Source organism: Mobula hypostoma, chromosome 20 (genome assembly GCF_963921235.1).
Source record: "Mobula hypostoma chromosome 20, sMobHyp1.1, whole genome shotgun sequence".
Classification (NCBI taxonomy): Eukaryota; Metazoa; Chordata; class Chondrichthyes; order Myliobatiformes; family Myliobatidae; genus Mobula; species Mobula hypostoma.
The window spans coordinates 46,665,168-46,689,715 of NC_086116.1; the positions used below are offsets into that span (position 1 = coordinate 46,665,168).

The 24,548-nt window shown below is 40.2% G+C and overlaps 1 long non-coding RNA gene across 1 annotated transcript in view; it reads left to right on the forward strand.

The window, feature by feature from the left end:
- The window catches only part of LOC134359207 (uncharacterized), a 43,929-nt gene that overhangs the window by 14,755 nt on the left and 4,626 nt on the right, over positions 1-24,548 (forward strand). Inside the window, exons 2-3 of the long non-coding RNA XR_010021065.1 lie at positions 9,983-10,050; positions 21,479-21,592. This is a non-coding gene — a long non-coding RNA (uncharacterized LOC134359207). The remainder of the gene's footprint in view (positions 1-9,982; positions 10,051-21,478; positions 21,593-24,548) is intronic.

The following is a 24,548-nucleotide window of genomic DNA, read 5'->3' on the forward strand; positions in this document are numbered from 1 at the left end:
GAATTGAGAGAAAACCGGCAGGAAATATGCATGAACAAAGACAGAAATATTAAATTTACGTTTTTCAGTTCTCTGTTCAATTTACTACAGGCAGGAGGGAGACGATGCTCTAAATTATTCCCATTTCAGAGCACCATGTCATAGACGCACAAAAGCATCCCTGTAGTGAAATGATGGACAGTGAAGATGAAAATCTTGCAATCTTCTGAAAATATTAAAGAGACCAAAATAAGAATCCTTTTATATGGAGCAAATAGCAGAACAGAATAAATTGGCCTGGAGACTCACAATTTCCATTAATCTCAATTTCTAGAATCTATTCACCAATTTTCATGATGGCAATATCTTTGTTGCAAACAGTATTATTTTGCAGCAAGGTTTGGCCTCATGTACCAGCTAAATTTTGGTGTAGGGGAAATTGTTTTGGATGTTGAGCAAATATTGCCAACATTTAATGCAGTAAATTAGTCAGTAATAATTAGATTTCCCAAGTACAATGGATTCCAGTTAGTTGCAGCACAATGGGATCAGTACATTTTGGCCCAATTATGTGGCTGCCGCCAATTAGCTGAAGTTTCATGGAAATAATTAAAAACACATAAAAAGGGCAAACTATTGCTTAACTGAGTAATAAATGATGTATTTAAATGAAATACAGAACAAATTAGAACACTAATAATATCATTATAGTACTATAAAACTGCAGTTGCTAATAGTTATCGATGGAGGAATTCATCCACAATGTACACCGCTGCATTCTTTTGATTCATTGTGAACATACCAACACATATCCTAGTGCAGATAATGGACTGTCTTCATACAAAGTGTTCGAAGATTGTATCATCTAAATCTTCATTTTCATTGCAACATTCAAGATGATTGTCAAAACCTTTACATTCTTTGTAGTTCCCAACTTGTTGAAGTAGTGAAATTGTTTCATTTTCACTCCTGGCCATTCCTGACATCTCCTTGCCTGAATACTTGAAACCTCGCAAGTAAAACAGTTTGGAATTGTCTTACTGCTTATTTCTTCCCAAATATCGGTTACATAAAATCACTGCTTTTTGAACACACCAACACAACTGACGCTATTCAAATATTGTTCATTCGAAGCATGGTGTAGTGTTTGGCGTCCACACCAGTGCACACAACTGACACTAGCAACAGTCTCCTGGGCCAATTAAGCGGCACAGTGTCCCAAATAAACAAAGGGAATCCTGACAATTTTCTGAATTAGTTTTTGTTCTTTAAGAATTGTCCCAAATAAGTGGCTACCCTGATTAATGGATAGCCCAATTAACCAGAATCTACTGTATATGAATGCCAAGCAATTTCCCTATTCTTACTGCAACTTCATCTAGAAAACAACTCATAGTTTTGGTCTCCTTATTTAAAGAAAGATATAAATATCCAGAGAAGGTTCTCAAGAATAATCACTGGTATAGAAGGGCTATTTTATGAGCAAAGATTGAAGAGGTTAAGTCCGTGCTCTTTGGAGTTGAAATGAGATCTTGATGAATCATACAATATTCTTAATAAGAATAGAGTAAATGCAAGGTGTCTTTCCCTTCACAGGGGAGTCTATTAGCAGATGGTATAATCTCAAAATAAGGGTTGTCAATTTAGTGCAAAGACCCACACCACCAGGTTCAGAAACAGTTATTACCCCCCAGGTTTTTGAACCAAAGGGGATAACTTCACTCACCCATCACTGAACTGGACTCACTTTCAAAAATTCTTCATCTCATGTTCCTGATATTTATTGCTTATTTCTTTATTATTATTATTCTTGTTTCTTATTTATCACTTTCTATTTGTATTTGCACAGTTCGTTGTTTATTTTTACACATTGGTTGTTGGATGCGGTCTTTCACTGATTCTATTGAGCTGCTTGCGTTCATTGTGTATGCCTGCAGCAAAATGAATCTCAGGGTTGTATGTGGTGATATATCTGAAATTTGATAATACATTTCCTTTGAACTTTGAGCATTGGAAAATGGTTTGGTACAAATAAACAAAAAAATTTAGTCAATTTTATCAATATTCAATTTTACCTAACCTAAGACAGAACCAAAATTTAATTTAAGTAGCGAAGAGTTTGCTGGTTTTCTCAAAGAACAGTAGTCAATAAATCAGAGGGAAATATATCCAAAAGCTTTTGAAATTTTGGTTTTTGTGTCCAAAGCAAATAGTTTAAGGTTAAGTGTCTCTTGAAAGACCCACAAATGGACGGTGTTGGCGGAAACTGCTAAGTGATTAGTCTGATCTAGTAACTATTCTGTAGATGGACCAACTTCTCAAGCAACGCTTTGATTTGCATCAGTATTTGATTTGCACTGGATGGAAATTGTGTTGGAAATTTCGTGAGAACTTGTGCTGGTTTGGACAATTCTGGCGAATTTGGCCGAAAGTGTGCGCATTCAAGTATTAACTCCCAGGTGAGATACTGCTTGCACATTTCCATTGTGTTCACTAATGTGTCAGTCCCATGGTTTTGAGTTTCCAATTTGAAATCCACATTATCAAATTTCAAGACATCCATTAGTCTTCCAGATCCCTCTCCTCCTCGAACTCTGACCCTTAATGCCTTGCCCTCTATCCTTGGTTCCACTCCTGATCACTGTGGCTTTAGCTGCTCGGAGTATGCAAATTCTTACAAAAAATGTATTGCTTCTGCACGGTGCCTTTCTTATTCAGCAGACTTCTTAAAGCCAACTTCTTCATTCATCTTATTAATTCTTTGGACCTAGCGTGCTAACTACATCTCGCTGAAATAACGAGCACAAATTTTGCTTCAAGATGTCATAGGAATGCAACAGAGATATTTTCTTCAATTCTGCTGGAAGAAAAAACATTCCTGTCCGCTGGATGGAGAGGGTCCAAAGGAAGTTTACAAGAATGATCCTGAGACTGAAGGGGTTAATATATGAGGAGTATTTGATGGCTCTAGGCCTGCACTTGCTGGAGTTTAGGAGAATGGGGGAGGGGGGGAATCTCACTGAAACATACTGAGCATTGAAAGACGTAGATAGAATAGACCTGGAGAGAGTGTTTCCAATAGTGGGAGAGTCTAAGACCAGAGGACACAACCTCAGGATAGAAGGATATCCCTTTAGAACAGAGATAAGAAGGAATTTCTTTGGCCAGAGGGTAGTGAACCCATGAAATTCATTGCCACATTCAGCTGTGGAGACCAAGTCAGTGGGCATATTTAAATCAGAAGTGGGTAGGTTCTCGATTAGTAAGGATGTCAAAAGTTATTGAGAGAAGGCAGGAAAATGGGGATGAGAAGGAAATAAAATCAGCCATATTCAAATGTCTGAATGGCCTAATTCTTATCCTATTACTTATGGTCTTATGCAGCAGAAATCTTTTGATGCGTCTTTAAAATTTGCGGTCTGTTTCATATTAAGATACTGTAATTTAAAAATTTCTTTTGTTTTTGTCAGTGCTCAGCAATGACTGCATTACAGGGTTTAATTTGCTCTGAGAATGCTCGTTATCAAATTTATTTAATGTGTATGACAAGCAAGTTTTGGAATGTCTTTGCTAAATTTTGGAAAATTCCTATGAAATGGCATTAGCAATCTCATAAACGTTTTCTGTTAATTTGCTTTGTCTTAAAAATTTGGTTCGTAAGTTACCATTAATCTATTTTGTAACTGCAATATTTTGATTGAAATTGTGTTTTATTCCATTTTAAATGCAAAACTTTAGAGTGGAAGAAATCAATTTAATTCATTAATTTGTCAAAATATCAGACAATATATGCAGCAAGATTAATATCAAACCGTGTGAGCATGAATATTACTTCTCTGTGCACACAGTCCTTCATTCCTAAAAGATATAAAACAACTCAGCAGTCAGAAAACTGTTATGATTGTTTGTGAAGTTAATATAACATACCACACGATTTTAAGCACTGACATCAGGGATGTCAATACTGGGTGCAGTTCAATTCATTCCAGTTGAACACTGAGGTCTTCCAAATGAAATTAAATCCCTTAGAAAATGGGCAGTGGTAACGGCTGTCTGATTAAGTACACTAGGTATCTATGTGTCTTTCTCCAATGTTTTTTAGCTTTTCTTGGAAGTGCTAAGCAAATGTCTGTCCTTATGTCTGTCTGTAAGGACTAGTCAGCACAGTGGTACAACAGTTGGCGCTGTAGCTTTATAGCTCAGCTCAGGCAACCCAGGCTCATTCTTGGTCTTTGCACTTTCTCTACATAAGAGTTTCCTAAGGAGCTCTAGCAGAGTAGGCTCAAGGGCTTGCAGGGACTTCTCGTTATGCTCTCATCATGAAATCGCTACTGAGCCAGATTTGTAAGGCGATCTGCAAACTTCTCCATTGCAAGTTGGCAGCTGGAGTCATTGGGTGTCACTGGGTATATGCACCAGGAAAGGCAAAGGACATTGAAGGTGGGAACTACAATGATATACATAAGTGATCAGTTAATATTAGGATAGTGTTTCTCATGGTTCGAGGTATAAATTTGGTCCAGAATGCTAATTTTACTTTGGCATTCATTTTGTATCACAGAGAAAATGCAACAACAGTGGGGTAACAATCTGAAGCACTTGCGCGGCTGAACAGGCCATTGACTGTGGATACCAGATTCTTTCCAACTCTTTCATCTCAATTCGCACATGGTCAGAGATGCAGCGACGGTCAGGAGAAATGCCAGAAGGACACGTTGAAAGCATATCTCAGCAAAATGAGTGCAGACATCACAAGCTGGGAGAAGAAGCCATCAATTGGCCTGAGTAGATTCACATCCTAAGTCAGGCATTAACCTTTGAGGCTAGAAGGAGAGGAGGAAGGAAACGGGAGAACCCTTGCCCACAGGAAAATGACCTACAAGGGAATATCTGTACCTTCTGCAGGCAGGTTTGTGATTCAGACTCAGATCTCAGCATCAGTTTGGTTCCCATTTGTAAATCTGAGCTAAAGGTCACACTCAAACAGGGGATGATACCACAGTGCCGAGTGAGGACTGGAGCAGAGTGGAGAATGGGGTTATGTTTACTGACCAGGCAGTCTGACGAACCACTGTTTGAATGCTTAACATGAAAGGGTCTTTTTGTTTCTCACCTCCCTTCCATCCTTTCACCTTTTCATTCTCTCCCTCTGGCTCTATTTTTACAGCTACTGGCAAGGGCTCAACCTAGATGAATACAAGGTTAAGTATCATTCAGCTGACTGCAACATACCTGAATACCTGTTCTGCTGTGTGCGCAAGCCTCCTTCAATACCGTCCTTGCATAAGGATCAGTTCTTATGCTTTGTCATAATGGCACCACTCATTGTATTCGAGCAGAATGAAATGACGAATGATTCTGCAGTTAAAAAGGGTGAAACGTTTGGCTGGAGGTTATTCTTCATTTGTGTATTTATACACTGGCTATCACAGCAACCACAACATAAGATTCCACTTTGGTCTTAAAGTTTGTTTTATTCATTTTATCTTTTCGCCTTTAGCTTGGACGAAAGCACAAATAAAATAATTACTTCATAAAATACAACCTGTACAGTCCAAAGTTGTAATTAATATTGCCACATTTACAAATTCTGTGCATTATATGGTTCTCTCTTCGGAGGTATCACAGCTCCCTTGTGCAGGAAGGTGATCAGCAGATTATATCATTACATATCAAGGTGTGCCCTCTTCCACAGCATCAGTTTCAGTAGACAATAAGAATATTTAAGATTTTGGCAAAAATTGCTCTGCTGAGTGAATGCATAATATCTTAGATAGTCTTTATAATGCTTCCTCATGCATATCTTACCCAAATGAACCTCTAATGAATCTAGTCCAGTGCAATCATCAATGTATTCCAATAACCAGATTCCTTGGGTGACATCTCATGGAAATACAGGATAATTGTCTTTCAAATGGCATCAGGTTCTTCTTTCTGCTTCCACTTGCATTAGCAGTAAGCTTTAGCTTCACTAAGCCTAAATTTGTTCTGACATTACAACCCATCAATAACTCCACAGCTGGCTATCCTGTAGGTTTATGTGATGTATTCTGGTAGTGAAATCAGGCTTCTATCTCAGTTTCACCTCCTGTCATCATTTTCAGTCCAACTTTCCCAGCCCGTTCCACCAAAGCAGCTGGTATGAAGTTTGTATGTGTAAGTTTGTCTTTGGTGCCATTGCTTTCATTTATTCATCACTAGCAACCTTGGAAGAATACATACAGCAAACATCACACTTTAAGTTATGAAATGAGTTATAGAAGTGGTCATGGAACCTGCTTCTCTCCACTTTGACTATGCATCTGCCATGATCACAATTTTTCCTACAAATGGATCTGCAAGATCTTTAGGGGCCCTTGCCATGTTTTGTTTAGCCAAGGCCAGGCTTTGAGAGGAATTGCTGGTGGACTCTTGGAAAGCTTTTCACAATCATGTACATTCCCTGCCAGGTCATTAGTGGAAACTTCTTTCAACTTACTTGAGAAGATACGTATACACTCAGTGTTTTCATGAAATTCCTTAAGAACAGCTGCCCTTCCCTGTGATGGAGCAGTAACTTTAGATCCTCAGAATCAAACTACACAAAATGGTGGAGGAACTCAGCAGGCCAGGCGGCACCTATGGAAAAGAGTACAGTTAACATTTCGGGCTGAGACCCTTCAGGATCTGCAGATTTTCTCTTGTCTCTGGGTGCTCAGACCATACCTTTCTTTTTAAACACCATTTCTGCATTATCCTCCCCATCTGTTTGTATATATGAAAAGTTGCTAAAAGGAGCAACTTGTGAAAGTTCTAGTAACAGTTTTTCAACCTCTCCTGTCACTGGAGGCAGTCTAATGCATTGGAGGACTGCTGAAGCAGTAGAGCTGTCTATAAGTGAAAGCAAATACATATTGCTTATTACAGGATCGTTAGTTTAACTTCAGTTGCAAATACATTATTGTAATCTATCCTAACATCATGCGGAAAGATGAACTAGGAAAACTCATACTCTCTGGAAAGATTGAGGGGAGTAAACCTAGAGAAAGACCTCGGCTTATGTACATCAAAAGCATAGCCAGGTGGCTACACATCGAGGAGATGGAAGTCATCCAAAAAACGAAGGATAGATCTATATGGAAAACCATGGTCACCAAAGTCCGCATCGGATATGGTACCTAGACAGACAGACATCCTAACTAACTATAAAAAAAAGCAAACGAGGAAGCGTTGCGAAAAGCCAGAATAAAAAGAGAGCTGATATCATCAATCAGGAAACGGCAAATGGAATTTCTGGGACATGTACTCAGGAAAGAGAAGGTCAAACACCTTACTGCGATGGGAAAAACTGATTGAAGAGAAAGTTGCAGTTGACTTTCTTGAAGTTTTGAAGAACTTATTAGAACTTCTCAGATAGAAGACCATGGTCGCCCACATCATACAACATGGCACATGATGATGATGATGATGAGAGTCAAGTGCCCTATGATAAGCTGATAGATCCTTAAACCTGGTAGTCATAACCTGATATGATTTGTTCCTCAGACATAGATACTGTAATGCAGTGTCATGGTGCAGAATGAAGGCATGTTCGATGTGGGAAAGGCAGCAGATGAATACAATCATGATGTGCTCAGTTTGGTCATGCACCTACTTGATGTCTTGGCCATGGATTCCAATCCACCCATAGTGCCTTTCAGAGTTCAAGGTGGTGTTTGCAAAATGCCATTAATTCTGCCCACATCAGCCTATTCTACTGGGAAGCCCACAATCCTGTCAAAGCCATGTGCTCAATCTGTCTCCAGTGGGGGAGAAGGAAATGAACAATGTTCACTGGAACAGAGAGCTTCCATGACATACCTAATCAAACACTATACTGTAAGATGCAGGTTATTGCAGCCTCGGTTTGAAATGAGCCTAGAAAGGTTCGCAGACTTTGTGGCTACAGATATTCCTGTGAAAATGACCCTAACTGTGTTCCACCATCTTGGATCTCCTTACTAAAGGAAGGTCTGCTGATGCATTGTTTCTTGCTGCGGGTCATAAAGAGGAATTGCGCCATGAACACACTTAGGGGATAATGTTTTCTGCTGAAGTACTTTCTTCCACATTCCCCTCCTCCATCTTTTAACTGTTCGTCTTGCCCTGTGACTGATTTTCCCTCTTACACTGCACATCTCGAGAGATGATAACCAAAGCACCTACGTATGCAAGCAGCTGGATTTTGAAAACTAAGTCCTTTGTAACGCCACTCACTGGAGACTTCCAAACTGTAACAAGGTCTGAAATCAGTAACTTAATGAATCAGAATCAGGTTTATTATCACCGGCATATGATGCAATACATAATGATAGAGACAAAATTGTGAATTACAGTAAATATACATATATATATATATATAAAATAAGTACTGCAAAAACAGAAATTAAAAAGTAAGGAGGTAGTGTTCATGGGTTCAGTGCCAACCAAAACTGTATGGATATTGATCAACAATTATCTGCAGATCATTGAAGATTGTTTAGACCATAAGACCATAAGATACAGGAGCAGAATTAGGCCATTCAGCCCATCAAGTCTGCTCTACAATCTCATCATGGCTGATCCTGGATCCCACTCAACCCATACACCTGCCTAGTCACCATATCCTTTGCTGCCCAGACCAATCAGGAAACTATCAACTTCCGCCTTAAATATACCCACGGACTTATCCTCCATCACAGTCTGTTGAGGGGTGGGATTGGAGATTAAGGTCAAATACTGGAAACTCTTTGTGAGCTGAGCATATTGTGTGAGCTTCAGTTTAGCAGCATTGGTATCGAAAACAAATGATGCCACAGGGGTTCTCAAGCTGGGGTCCATGGACCTCTGGGTTAATGGTAGGGGTCCATGGCATTAAAGAACTTGGGAAGCCCTTGCTCTAGATGGCAAACAATGTGACCTGTATCACATATGTCCAAAGCTAGTCAGCAATAGCGGAATCTAACTCACAGGCACACCCTTCTCAAATTTGGCAGCTGATGATTCTATGTGACCACACTATGAGTGTATTTATTCAGCTGGTGGCCAAAGGAACCCTTACTAACTGAAACCAATGTAGGAAATGGTTAGCAGGGCGGATGAGTTGAGATTTCAGAACAATGCTTTTCTAAGTAAAATGATTCGCTCTCTCCCCATCAATGATGGCTGACCTACAGACGATCTCCAGCAAATTTTTGCTTTTATTTCAGGTTTGTTTTTTGTCATACTTCTAAGTTGTTTATATGTGTTCAGCCCAACCTAGTAGAAAAAGGCAAAATGAACCATAGCACAATACACCCAGTGGCCACTTTGTTAGGTGCACCTGCACATCTGCTTGTTAATGCAAATATTTGATCGGCCAATTATGTGGCAGTAATCCAAGGCATAAAATCATGCAGAAATTGTCAAAATGTTCAGTTAGTTTTCAGACTAAAGTTCAACGGAAAATTATTGTCAAAGTACTGTACATATATGACACCATGTACAACCCTAGGATTCATTTTCTTGTGGGCATACCCAATAAATGCATAACAGAATCAATGAAAGACTTCACCAGCTTGGGCATTCAACAGTGTGCAAAAGACACAAACTGCAAATACAAAAAGAAAGAAATAATAATAATAATAATAAATAAATAAGCAATAAATATCGAGAACATGAACAGTCCATGAGAGTGCATCTATAGGTTGTGGGAACATTCCAATGATGAAGTGAAGTTGAGTGAAGTTATCCCTTTTGCTTCAAGAGCCTGATGGTTGAGGGGTAATAACTATTCCTGATCCTGGCCACTGAATTCATATTTAAAATGTATTCATTTGTGATCTTAAATTTAACTCTTCTGATGTTGCATTTCGGAATAAACAAAAATAAAATCCCAAAATGTAGAATGTGTAAGTTTTTTAGGGTTAAGCTATTTTTGATTTCAGACAGGAGAGTAAATATTTGTATATTGCCAAAAAGTTAATTCCAAAACAATGACTGAAGTTTCCTTCCCTATCTTTTTCAGTGACAAAGTCATAAATGTCAGCAATGACACGTGAAACTCACAGACGATGCTTTTCCCCTCTGAACCAGGTACTATGTAGCTTGAATGAAATTTCTGGGGTGTAATTTAAATTTTAGAAAATGATAGATGCTGGAAATCTGAAGTAATAGTAATACCAGCTAAGACTAGAAATGTATGTATAAACATAAACAAAGTTTACATTTCAATTCAAAGACTTTTCCTCAGAAATGGAAAGGTAGGAAATGTTAGTTTTAGTTTGCAGAGAGTGTGGTGAAGGAATACATGGACAAAGGGCATATCCTTCATAGGGCTGCTGTTGTCATATGCTGTCTGCTGGATGGATTTATGAGGGAAGTTTAAGAGTGAAAGAAGAAACAGAGGAACATGTAAAAGTTGAAAAATTTAGATGTAGTTGCAGAGAAGACATACCAAAAGCAGAATGCTGGAAAAACCAATGGAATAGGCTGTGTTAGCAGTGAGATGGATGAAGTTGCAGCAGAATTGCCAATAACAGAGAAAGTGAGTTATCTGAAGCTGGAGTTGATATTGAATCCAATCGGCTGCCATGTGCCCAGGCAGAATATGAGGTGCTGGTCCTGAAGCTTCTGTTGGGTATTAATGGAACAGTGTGGCAGGCCAAACTCAGGTCAGAATAGAGTGGGAATAAGAAAATTTTTTGCTTCTACCTCTGGATCGTTAACTGACAGAGGCTCTGTAATCGCTCTCTGACCTGCTCTTTCAAATTTCCATCTAAGCCAACTCCATGTCCCAACCAACCATAAACACAGTCTTTATAAACACAGGAGATTCTGCATGTGCTGAAAGTATTGAACAACATACACAAGATGCTGTAGGAACTCAACAAGTTGAGCAGCATCTTTTGCCCCATTCCTTTCCAGTCGTGAAGAAGTTTCTCAACCCGAACTGTGAACTGTTTATTACCCTCTATAGATGCTGCCTCACTTGCTGAGTTCCTCCAGCACTTGTGTGCGTTGATCTGCCTCTAACTCCATTGCACCCTGTCCCAGCACTTTGGCTCCTGAATACTCTTTGCTTTTCACTCAACTCCGCACATTTAGTTCCATTCGTATTCATGGCAGTCAGTGTGTGTGTGTCAGTTGGTGCCACGTGCTGAAACTTTTACATGTTTTTAAAGCAAGGAACAAAAGATAGTAACCTCTCCCAATTACCTCTTCCTTTCTTCCTGGAATTGGATATGAGGTTTAATTCAGTTTAATGTTGCAGTTAGCTCCTTATTTTCTCTTCTGCCATTACAAAGGTTCTACTATTCTTGCACTGCAACTTCCTTTCAGCTGGAACAGCTGGATCCAAGCAAACCCCATCAAGAGACCAACCAGGAATAGCCCACAGATTCACCAAAGATAGTCAGTTTCTCCTGGGATCTCTGATAGAATACAGTATTGCAAAATGACTTCTCCACTTACTCATAAGAATTTTATGTCCAGAATTTTCAAAATATGTTTCTAATTTAAATTATGTATTTTGCCTGATTGCTAGATAATGATTTATAATCTTATCTGGAAAACAGCTGGAATTCACAAATGTATCTAACCACAGTCATTCTGCCATTCTTATGATGAGGTTTGAGAACAGCCCCAGTTCTTTCAGTAGGGTTGTGCAATGGGTGTGTTTCAGAGTGCAACAGGCAATTGGCCATCAAATTCCTTTCCTCTCTTAGAGCATTGCTGAATTCCTCGGGTATGTGGATTCTAGCTGTACTCTGCCAGAGCAGCCCAGGTTGATGCACTCTTCCAAAATATGCACCGAGTTTGGAAGGTCTTTCAACCAGCTTAATGTTACTTTTCAGCCCTTGTCTGGAATCTGTGACTCTATGAGTGACCAGAGAAGCACATGTTGAATCTTACAAAAGACCTATAGCTTGAAACAGAGCAGTATATTGCCAGCTGCTTGCAGCATGCAGCATTTAAAAGAAGAAAAGCTGATGAAATTTTTATGGGAGCACTTATCATGACTGTAAACATAAAATAGCGAAGACTTGTTTCTAAGTCTGCTTCTCACTGAGCTGTTATTCTGTTAACTATCTGTTTCTTCTTCATCTCTGCGTAAAAAGCTATAATTTTCTGTCTGGTATCTGTGGATTGGATATTAGTTTGAATTTTGGGTAAAGGATGATTCCCAGAAGCTACAGCTCTGATAAACAGCTGATGTTATAAATTTCAAATCTTCATTCACCATTCTCTTGGGTCCCTTGTACAAGTAGTGTGAGTGATTTGTTTTCCTACACCTGCTAATATCCATATGATAGTTGTAACCAGGGACTCAATCATAAATCCCCCTTGTGATCTAAGCTAGATATTGTATCCTTTTCACATATGACCCTCTCTAATGATTCTGAGGGTGGACTGAGAAAATCCAGTGAAATGAAATCTGATGAAACTTGTGCACAAGTTTTGGACTAACTTTTGGAATTTAGTTTCTAGCTGTGGACTTTTCTGTTTGAAACCTAATCAATTTCTGAAACCCAAACTTTCACTTCAGTTCTGTGCACGATTAAACTTTCAATCCCATCAGCAATTTATCATCGGGCCTGTCAAGTATCTCATTTGTACTCCCAGGACCACATTCTCAGCAAGTACTCAGCACTGGGCTCATGTCAATAAGATCAGCCCCACCAGATAGGTGTGGCTGTTTGGTCTGGTCTGGTCCTCTGAGATGCAGGAATATGTTGCTCATATCCCCACTCACTGTAGTAGTGAATAAAAACAGGTCATTCTTGACTCCAGCAAACCTCAGCCTGTCTTGGTGCATGGAAGAAGAGATATTTGAAATTTGTACAGCGTTACCTTAAATCGGGGTTCTCAACCTATTTTACACCAGTAACCAAGGAGTCCATGGACCCCCCCATTGGGAACCCCTTCTTTAATTAACCATTCTTGCCAAAGTCCTTGTCACCAAGTTTAAAAAAAACATATTTGCACTGTGAGAGCTGTTTACAAAGTGAAGACTGTCAGCTTTAATATTTGTAGTTAGCTAATGAGGAGCAGGTAGCTCTGCTCTGACTCGGCAAAAAGTGGAAGCTGAAATTATTATTCAGGTTTTCCGGCAGCACACCATTCAAATCAGGTGCTTGTTAATGCATATGATGGATTAACACAGCACTGTAGATGTTGAACATGTATGCGGGATGAGTCCAAATTAAAGGAAGGCCCTTGGTTAAGTGAAAAGGATCACAGAGTATTGTAAAAAAAATGAGTGTTATTTATGCAACACACATCAAAGTTGCTGGTGAACGCAGCAGGCCAGGCAGCATCTCTAGGAAGAGGTACAGTCGACGTTTCAGGCTGAGACCCTTCGTCAGGACTAACTGAAGGAAGAGCTAGTAAGAGATTTGACCAGCAACTTTGATGTGTGTTGCCTGAATTTCCAGCATCCGCAGAATTCCTCGTGTTTATGTTATTTATGCATTCTGGTTAAAAGCCCTTGCTTGGCTATTAACACCAGAAACTGATGTGAGAGGCTCTGTTGTTTTTGCCTGGTGAATGTATGGCAGTGACACAGTGGTTAAATTATCAGACTAGTAACCCAGAGCCTGTGCTAACAATCCGGAAATGCAAGCTCCATTACCACTGTGGCAGCCATGGGTTTCAAAGTCTGGAATCCATCAAAATCTAATCTTCATATTGACCACAAAGCTACCAGACTGCTGTTAAAAACCCTCAGCCAGCTCCATCAAGGACACAACCCTCACCACGATTGAGGGCATCTTCCAAAGGTAGAGTCTCAAGAAGGTGCATCCTTCATTAAGGGCCCTCACCACCAGGGCCATGACCCCTTCTTATCACAATCCTCAGGGAGAAGGTACAGGAGCGTGAAGACCCACACTCAATGTTTCAGGAACAGCTTCTTCCCTTCCACCATCAGATTTCTGAATCATTCATGAACCTATGAACACAACCTTGCTAATCCTCTTATCCGCTATTTACTTCGTTTTTGTTACCTATAATAATTTTCATCTTGCACTGTACTGCTGCCACAAAACCGCATTTAGACCATAAAATATAGGAGCAGAAGTAGGCCATTTAGCCCATTGAGTCTGCTCCGCCATCCAGTTCTTTCAGTCATCCCGACTCCTCTACCTTCACCCCATAACCTTTGATGCCCTGGTTAATCAAGAACCTATCTATCTCTGCCTTAAATACACCCAATGGCTTGGCCTCCACAGCCGCTCGTGGCAACAAATTCCACAGATTTACCACCCTCTGACTAAAGTAATTTCTCCACATCTCAGTTCTAAAAGGATGTCCTTCATACCTGAAGTCGTGCCCTCTTATCCTAGAATCCCCCACCATGGGAAATAACTTTGCCATATCTAATATGTTCAGGCCTTCTAACATTCGGAATGTTTCTATAAGATCCCCCCCTCATTCTCCTGAACTCCAGAGAATACAGGCCAAGAGCTGCCAGATGTTTCTCATATAGTAACCCTTTTATTCCTGGAATCATTCTCGTGAATTGTCTCTGAATCCTCTCCAATTTGAGTATATACTTTCTAAAATAAGGAGTCCAAAACTGCACACAATACTCCAAATGTGGTCTCACGAGTGCCTTATAGAGCCTCAACATCACATCCCTGCTCTTATATTCTACACCTCTAGAAATGAATGCCAACATTGTATTCACCTTCTTCACAACCGACTCAACCTGGAGATTAACCTTTAGGGTATCCTGCACGGGGACTCCCAAGTCCCTTTACATCTCTGCATTTTGAATTCTCTTCCCATCTAAATAATAGTCTGCCCGTTTATTTCTTCCACCAAAGTGCATGGCCATACACTTTCCAACATTGTATTTTATTTGCCACTCCTTTGCCCATTTCCCTAAACTATCTAGGTCTCTCTGCAGGATCCCTGTTTGCTCAACACTACCGGCTCTTCCATCTATCTTTGTATCATCGGCAAATTTAGCCACAAACCAATTAATACCATGGTCCAAATCACTGACATACAGCGTAAAAAGCAGCAGTCCCAACACTAATCCCTGTGGAACTCCACTGGTACAACCGGCAGCCAGCCCGAAAAGGATCCCTTCATTCCCACTCTGTTTTCTGCCGACCACCCAAGGATCCACCCATGCTAGTAACTTTCCTGTAATTCCATGGACCTGCTAAGCAGCCTCATGTGCAGCACCTTGTCAAAGGCCTTCTGAAAATCCAAGTTAACCATGTCTACTGCATTTCCTTTGTCTATCCTGTTTGTAATTTCCTCAAAGAATTGCAGTAGGTTTGTCAGGCAGGATTTTACTTTTAAGAAACAATGCTGGCTTTGGCCTGTCTTGTCATGTGCCTCCAGGCACTCCTTAATTTCATCCCTAACAATTGATTCCAACAACTTCCCAACCACTGATGTCAGGCTAACAGGTCTATAGTTTCCTTTCTGCTGCCTCCCACCCTTCTTAAATAGTGGAGTAACATTTGCAATTTTCCAGTCATCTGGTACAATGCCAGAATCTATGGATTCTTGAAAGATCATCGTTAATGCCTCCGCAATCTCTCCAGCTACTTCTTTCAGAACCCAAGGGTGCATTCCTTTAGGTCCAAGAGATTTATCCACCTTCAGACCATTAAGCTTCCTGAGCACCTTCTCAGTCATAATTTTCACTGCACAAACTTCACTTCCCTGACACTCTTGAATGTCCAGTATACTGCAGATGTCTTCCACTGTGAAGACTGATGCAAAATACCCATTCAGTTCCTCTGCCATCTCTGCATCTCTCATTACAATATCTCCAGCAACATTTTGTATTGGTCCTATATCTACCCTCAACTCTCTTTTACCCTTTATATACTTAAAAAGAGCTTTTAGTATCTTCTTTGATATTCGTCACCAGCTTCCTCTCATAATTCATCTTTTCCTTCCTAATGATCTTCTTAGTTTCCTTCTACAAGTTTTTAAAAGCTTCCCAATCCTCTATCTTCCCACTAGCTCTGGCTTCCTTGTATGTCCTCTCTTTTGCTTTTACTTTGGCTCTGACTTCACTTGTCAGAATGGGTAAGCAATAAAGGAGGCCCTTGTCAGTGATATCTAGATTCTAAACAATAAACAAATAAAAATCACGTTGAATGTAATTTTTTTGACATAAAGCTTTGGAATCCATTGAAGGCTAAATAAATCCATGAGGATTTGAAGTATCCATCATTTCATCAGTCTTTTTATTGGAGTCACAGAGCCCAGCAGCACTGAAAAAGGCCCTTCTGCCCTTCTAGTCAATGCCAACCTGTTTCTGTTTTTACTACCTGGTTCCAACTACCTGCACCATAGCCTTCATACACCCTCCATCCATGTCCTCTCTCAAATTTCTCTTTCATGTTTAAATCGAACCCGCGTCCTCCACTTCCACTGGCAGCTCATTCCGCACTCCACCAATCTCTGAGTGAAGAATTCCCCTTCAGATTGCCCTAAAATATTTCACCTTTCACCCTGAACTAATGTCCAATGTGGGGGTAAGAGGGAAGACGGGGTGGAGAGGGAAGGCAGTAAAGAGGGGGTGAGGCTGACTGGGGACAAGGAAATTGAGGGGAGTGTTTATACTTACTATTTTTCAAAAACGTAATTGTTTGAACTTACTTGCTATAAACTTACTATCCATACTCCGTACATTCTCACCAAATTACTGATTACAGATGACAAGTAACACGAAGAGCAGTGTGAGCTGCCTTAATGACTATCATCCAGTGGCTCTCACATCTCTGGTGATGAAATGTTGAGAGGTTGGTCATGGTGAGAATGAACTCCTGCCTCAGCAAGGACCTGGACCCACTGCAATTTGCCCATCACCACAATAGGTCTACGGTGACTGCAATGGCTCTCCACACGGCCTTCGATCACCTGGGCAATACAAACACCAAAAGAGTCCTGCTAAACAACTGACAATTGCACCTTCACCAACTGCTCACATGAGACTGCTGTGTATACCCGTGACACAGGAAATCACATGACTGTCTCTCTCCTGATACCGTGTCTGTCTTGATCAGAGAAACAGATTGTGCATCACAGCAAAAGCTTGAGAACTGTGTATGAGGCATATATTTATTGAACAAAATGCAATACTTAAAAATATGGATATTTACAAATAGGTTAAAGCATGTGGGATGCATGAAGAAACCTGGCAAGTTAAAGGCCTTAAATCTTCAGAACTGATTGATATACTTTTTTCAATGTATGGAACATTATAGTTAACAGACCCTGAGCTCGGTGTGAACCCTCAACACTCTCAAGAAACCAATATTAAACCACACAGAGGGCTGTAGCAAGAAAAGCCATTCATAGGTGATCAGAAAGCTGTCCAGTCTCAGTGCTTAATGGTGCTACATTTCACTTTAGACTGAATGAGGTAATTAGCCTCAATTAGTCCAAAGCTGCTGATGATGAAGGCTTGGTTTTCTCAGTAAAGTGGTTGACAGTGAATTTATTACTGAAACAACCAAGGGTGTGGGCCGTGTTTACTTTTTTGCAAAAGTGTCTTTGTTACTGATAAGTCCATTGATGAAATCTTTATTTTGAATGAAAAGGGCCCTTGCTAGTGAGCTATTGGGCTACTCAGAGATGTATAGTTATACAGGGAATATTTCTTAAAGGGTTTGTCATGGAATGATGATGACAGAGTGGAATACTAAAAGGAGATGATGACTCTGCACAAATATAAACAGACTTTGTATTTCCAGTCAAAATAGTCTCAGAGTCACCCTACATCATTCCTTGTCATGCAGTAAAGTTGCAATAGCACTGGAAATAACTCTGCTTGGAACGAATGATGACACTTACACTGTTACACAGCACTTCAACTGGAAACCAGACTGGACACATCCCATTTCTGAGCCTGGAGCCAAACTTAGAGATACTGGAACTATCTCTTGTGTTTAGTTAGGGTGTGATCCTCCCAAAGCAATTCTGAACAGTAACTCAGCCCCATGAATTGACACCCAACCTATTTTTAGCTAATAGAAGCCTGCAGCTTGGCAAGTTGAGGCCAATTATTTCATTCTGTTTATAGTGAAATGTAGCACCATTATGAATTGAGACTGAGCAATTTTTAGTTTATTCTATGGATGCCACTTTTTGCTAAAGTCCTCCATGTGGTTTAATTTTGATCACCTGAGAGTGGTGAGAGTTTATCTAATTCTCTAACACATCAGGCTAAGATTCTGTTAAATTTGACTTTCCATAAAATAGCCAGAGCAGAACCTTTAGTGCCTTGAACATTTCTTCATGTAAGTCACTGATGATAATGCTTATTTCTAATAGACTTGACACCTCTTACTACAGAAAAGCTTATTTTATTTCCCAATTATTTTTTCAACAAGATTTGAGACAAAACTTGTTGAGAAAATAATTGTCATTGCCTCATCTACCCAGGATGATCATTTAGAAGTGAGCAAAATTATTCCTATTTACTGTTTAACAGCCTCTATTTTCATGTCACATGGTGAATTAAATGGTCAGAAATGGTAAATGCTTGACTATTTACTCTCCACTATGACCATACATCATCCTTAAAGAAATGATTGCCTCACAAATCCTGACCTCAAGTGCTGAGTATGGAGTTTATACACCACTGTATGACCACATGGGTTTCCCCAAAATGTCCCAGTTCCTTTCCACTTCTCAAAGACGTGCTGGGTTGTAGATTAATTGGCTGCTGTAAGTTATTTTACTGTAGGTAGTTGGGAGGGGAATTAGTGGGCGTTAGAGGGGAAATAAGTAGAGGAATCTGACTGATGTAATGCTCTGAGAATTGACAAAAACTCAGTGTGTCATAGGGCCTCCAACCCTGTCGTAAGAAAACATGAGAAATGTTCCCCACTTTCCAAATAAAGCTGCTACAGCCAAAAGCAAATATCATTCTTAGTTTTTCTATTTTATTACAGTAAATGTCACTTTGGGCACCTTACGGAATGGACACTCACCAGCTACCTAACCATGAGTTAGTTATTGCTCTTAGGAGTTATTTACTGATTGCTGAAGAATTTGAACCAACATTCCCATCCTCCATCCCCTTCAAGGTTGAGAATTTCAAGTTCCCAGGTGTGAAGATCACCAACGGCCTGTCCTGGTCCAAACAGGTACAGGTATGGCTCAGAAAGCTCACAACCACATCTACTTCCTCAGGAGGCAAACGAAGTTTGGCATGTCTCCATCAACCCTGATCAAATTTTAATCAATGCACCATTGTCTTGATGCATAACAGATTGGTATGGAAACTGCTTTGTACGTGACCACGAGTAACTACAGAGTGTTGTGGAATCAGCTCAGCACATCACGGAAATCAGCCTCTCCTCGATGGATTCTGTCTACTTCTTGCTTCCTCAGAAAAGTAGTCAGCACAATCAAAGACCCCACTCACCCTGGACATTCTCCCTTCTCCCCTCTTTCCTCAGGCAGAAGTATAGAAACATAGAAAACATACAGCACAATACAGGCCCTTCGGCCCAAAAAGCTGTGCCGAACATGTCCCTACCTTAGAGCTACCTAGGCTTTACCCATAGCCCTCTGTTCTTCTAAGCTCCATGTAGCCATCCAGGAGTCACTTAAAAAGACCTTATCGTTTCCGCCTCCACCACCACCACCTGCAGCCCATTCCATGCTCTCACCACTCTCTGCATAAAAAACTTACCCCTGACATCTCCTCTGTACCTTCTTCCAAGCACCTTAAAACTATGCCCTCTTGTGCTAGCCATTTCAGCTCTAGGGAAAAGCCTCTGACTATCCACACGATCAATGCCTCTCATTATCTTGTACACCTCTATCAGGTCACCTCTCATCCTCCGTCGCTCCAAGGAGAAAAGGCCGAGTTCACTCAACCTATTCTCATAAGGCATGCTCCCCAATCCAGGCAATATCCTTGTAAATCTCCTCTGCACCCTTTCTATGGTTTCCACATCCTTCCTGTAGTGAGGTGACCAGAACTGAACACAGTACTCCAAGTGGGTTCTGACCAGGGCCCTATATAGTTGTAATATTACCTCTTAGCTCTTCAACTCAATCCCACGGTAGATGAAAGCCAATACACCGTATGCCTTCTTAACCACAGAGTCAACCTGCATAGTAGCTTTGAGTGTCCTATGGACTTGGACCCTAAGATCCCTCTGATCCTCCACACTGCCAAGAGTCTTACCATTAATGCTATATTCTGCCATCATATTTGACCTACCAAAATGAACCACGTCACACTTATCTGGGTTGAACTCCATCTGCCACTTCTCAGCCCAGTTTTGCATCCTATCAATATCCCGTTGTAACTTCTGACAGCCCTCCACACTATCCACAACACCCCCAACCACTGTGTCACCAGCAGATTTACTAACCCATCCCTCCACTTCTTCATCTAGGTCATTTATAAAAATCACAAAGAGTAGGGGTCCCAGAACTGATCCCTGAGGCAGACCACTGGTGACCAACCTCCATGCAGAATATGACCCGTCTACAATCACTCTTTGCCTTCTATGGGCAAGCCAGTTCTGGATCCACAAAGCAATATCCCCTTGGATCCCATGCCTCCTTACTTTCTCAATAAGCCTTGCATGGGGTACCTCATCAAATGCCTTGCTGAAATCCATATACACTACATCCACAGCTCTATCTTCATCAGTATGTTTAGTCACATCCTCAAAAAATTCAAACAGGCTGCTAAGGCATGACCTGCCTTTGACAAAACCATGCTGATATTCCTAATCATATCATGCCTCTCCAAATGTTCATAAATCCTGGTATGTAACACCAGGCTCAAGGACTGCTTCTATAAGACTATTGAATGATTCCCTAAGATGGTAAAATGGGCACTTGACCTCACAATCTATCTCGTAATGATCTTGCACCTTACTGTTTATCTGTACTGCACTTTCTCTTGAGCTGTTACACTTTATTCTGCATTTTGTTATAGTTTTACCTTGTTATCCATCAATGCAATGTGTAATCATTTTATCTGTACGAATAGGATGAAGGAAAGTTTTTTACTGTATCTCTGTACATGTGACAATGATAAACCAAATCCAATTCCAATTCCATATAGAAGCACAAGTAATTTCTTCTGTTTCTGTTCTACATACAAAAGGTGAATGGGCTGAATGAATGTGTTATTAATTGGAAAAGAATGATTGGTTGGATCGATTTAATGATTCAAATGCTTTTTTATATTCAGTTGACATTTATAACTACATTATACAGAAACTTAAAGCACATAAGAGTTCAATTAAAGAGCTAACAAAAACATTTGACAAGGTACTCTTGGCTCTGCAAATAACCTATGAAATGTGTTAAGCATCTGTGACTGTCGTGGTGCCCATGCAATGACATACATTGAGAGCTTCTGTTAACAAAGAAAAGCCAAAACAGTCAAATCAGCAATGTTTAAAAGTAGGCATTTATAGGAGATTAAATTCTTGGTGAAAAATAATCTCTAACAACTTGCATCATACCTCAGCCTCCTGCTTACTGCAATTTTTTTCTCATCTTTTTTCAGATGTAATTTTTAAGTACAAATCAGAGTGATATTCATTCACTGCCAAGCTGTGCTGAAGATTGAGTGGTCTATCCAAATCCTTTCGAGGAACTACTGCAGACTGCTCTAGTGAAGGTAGGTTTTGGTGCTTTTTACTTTGCCTATTCCCAACCTGTGTCACGTCCTGCTTTAGACCACCATGATCGGTTCTCCATGTGTTTGATTTGCCTGTCAGTTCCGTAGCTCAAGTAGGCGGTTTTTGGCCTTCCAGAACAGGTGAGCAACCACAGAGTTTCTTTACGGCAGGGGTATCTCGTCAGAGAACTCATCTGTGACCATAGTGGCCGTGGGCTAGTCAACGCCTGGCATTGTGTATAGTAGAAAGTAAGGATAGAAAGTTGAAAAGACCTTGGATCTTTACCTTACCTCTGCCATCTCCTTAACTTCCCTACTTCAAGAGCTGTTTGGATATAATAGAAAATGCCATAGTCTTGGGTATGCTTTTCTACAGACGGGTGTTGTACAAATCGCAACTACTTAGTATTTCCAAAATTTTGAAAGACAAACTACAACATATTCTACTAGGAAGTAATGAGCTGTGATCAATGGTATTACAATAATTGATCTGAAACTGAGATACTTCTGAAGTGCAAAGTTTTGAGTCATTGATTCCCATGGACATGAACATCAGACAGATTTTTCCTGCAAAATAGAAGGAGAGGAGGAGATTATATCACACAGAAGTTCCTGGTATAGGATTTGAATCTCAGATGGAAGTTATTGATTTCTGAAACAAGAGAAAATCTGCTGATGGTGGAAATCCAGCAACACAAATAAAATGCTGAAGAAACTCAGCTGGCCAGGCACTACCTGTGGAAACGAGTACAGTCGATGTTTCACGCTGAGACCCTTCATAGGGACTGCCTTGTCTGACTTTTTTCAGGCAATTAGCCATTAGGCAACGAGAATAGGTTATCTGCAACTGTTTTAGAACAGACTCACTGTCCATTCTTTTTGGTTAGTCAGTGAAATGGCATTGGATGACCAGATCAACAGATAACCTACTGGTGGGTACTCGGTGGGCCAAACAGCATTCAAGGGGGGATGAATCTGTTGACTGACTGATCTCCTCCTGCAGATAGTTGTTGTTCAAGGTATCAGCACCTTATTTCTCCATTGGATGACCAGATACTGGTTTAGCACTAATATCGTAACGGTGTGAACATAGAGTGGATCAGGTAACCTTTGGTTTCTGTGAATTCCATACAGAAGCTGAAGTTATTCTGTCAGCAATGCGATTATCAGAGTCAGAAATCAGACTCAGAATCTGAATCAAGTTCATTATCACCGGCATGTGACGTGAAATTTGTTATCTTGGCAGCAGCTGTTCAACACAATACATAATATAGGAGAGAAAAAAAAAAGAGATAAATAAAATAAAAATAATTTAACATTAAATGAATAAATAAATCAACCACAATATTCGTATGCTGAATAGACCAAAAAAAGTGCAAAAAACAGAAATATTGTATATTAAAAAAGTGAGGTAATGTTCAACGGTTCAATGCCCATTTAGGAATCGGATGGTAGAGAGGAAGAAGCTGTTCCTGAATCACTGAGTGTGTGCCTTCAGGCTTCTGTACCTCCTACCCGTTGGTAACAGTGAGAAAAGGGCATACCCTGGCTGCTGGAGGTCCTTAATAATAGACGCTGCCTTTCTGAGACATAGCTCCCTGAAGATGTCCCGGGTACTTTGTAGGCTAGTGCCCAAGATGGAGCTGACTAAACTAGACAGCTTCTTCTGGTCCTGTGCAGTAGCCTCTCCCCCACCCCGCATACCAGACAGTGATGCAGCCTGTCAGAATGCTCTCCATGATACAGCTATAGATTACTGATATACTTGTAAAATCTGATGCAGTTTTACCATTGCTATGAAATATTCTGAGGGCATTTTACCATATAAAGTTGGCAGCGTGGGGCTGGTCACCAGTTGAATGATTTGACCCATTAAGCTGTTTGTTCATATCAGTCAAAAAAAGATCATAGATTCTGAGACAGTGAGATATTGTCAACTGGAGACAGTGAGATGACTCAGGACATCACATGGAATGATGCAAAATATCTGCTTCAGCTTTTGTATCATTTCAGACAATGAATTGAGCCTGATGAAACAATATTTCAGTAAGTAGCAACAGCTGCAAAATGCTGGAAGAACTTAGCAGGCCAGGCAGCATCTATGGAAAAGAGTGAACAGTCAACGTTTCAGGCTGAGACTCTTCACTGTTTACTCCTTTCCATAGATGCTGCCTGGCCTGCTGAGTTCCTCCAGCATTTTGTGTGCGTTGCTCGGATTTCCAGCGTTCGCAGATTTTCTTGTGCTTGTTTTCAATAAGTAGAGTTGATAAAGTGCAAACCCTGGGTTGTTGTATTCTTTAATGTTCAAAATAACATCAACAGTGCAATGACTAATATATTTAGATGCCATGATGTTAAAAAATTGGATCTAGGTTCAAGCATTTGCTGTCACCAGTGTTTGTATAGTGGGCCACTTGAATAATCTAGTCTGGTGGGAAATTGTAAAATCTGGACAAGCTTGGAGCAAACTGATGAATTGTTGTGGTCATATCTCATCTATTTACACAGAAGCAAGATTCAAGATCAAATCCAACTGTTTATGATGTTTTATAGCAACAAAGTGAGGTATTTATTGCAAAATACATGGGAAATTAGGAACTACTTAGCAGGATATAATGCAGAACACTCTTAAATTTTGAATATGTTTGTGCTCTGAGGGTGGTCATCGTCCCACTTACCTCTCGGATAAAAATTACAATGAAAGGCTACTGTAATCAAACATCTAACACAGTATTTGTTTAATATCACTTATGATAAGAATGATTTTTACCTGCTGGTAGGCTAAGAATTTACAAGACATCTGCCTTAAAACCTATACTTTTATTCAGGCATAGCAAAGAGTGAGGTCTTGTTTACCTCCCTGACATTTTAGTAACTTCATCCAATGTTTAATTAAAGCAACATTCCTGCAAGATCTCGGCATGAATCTTTGATCTTTATCAGGTAAATTGATCCG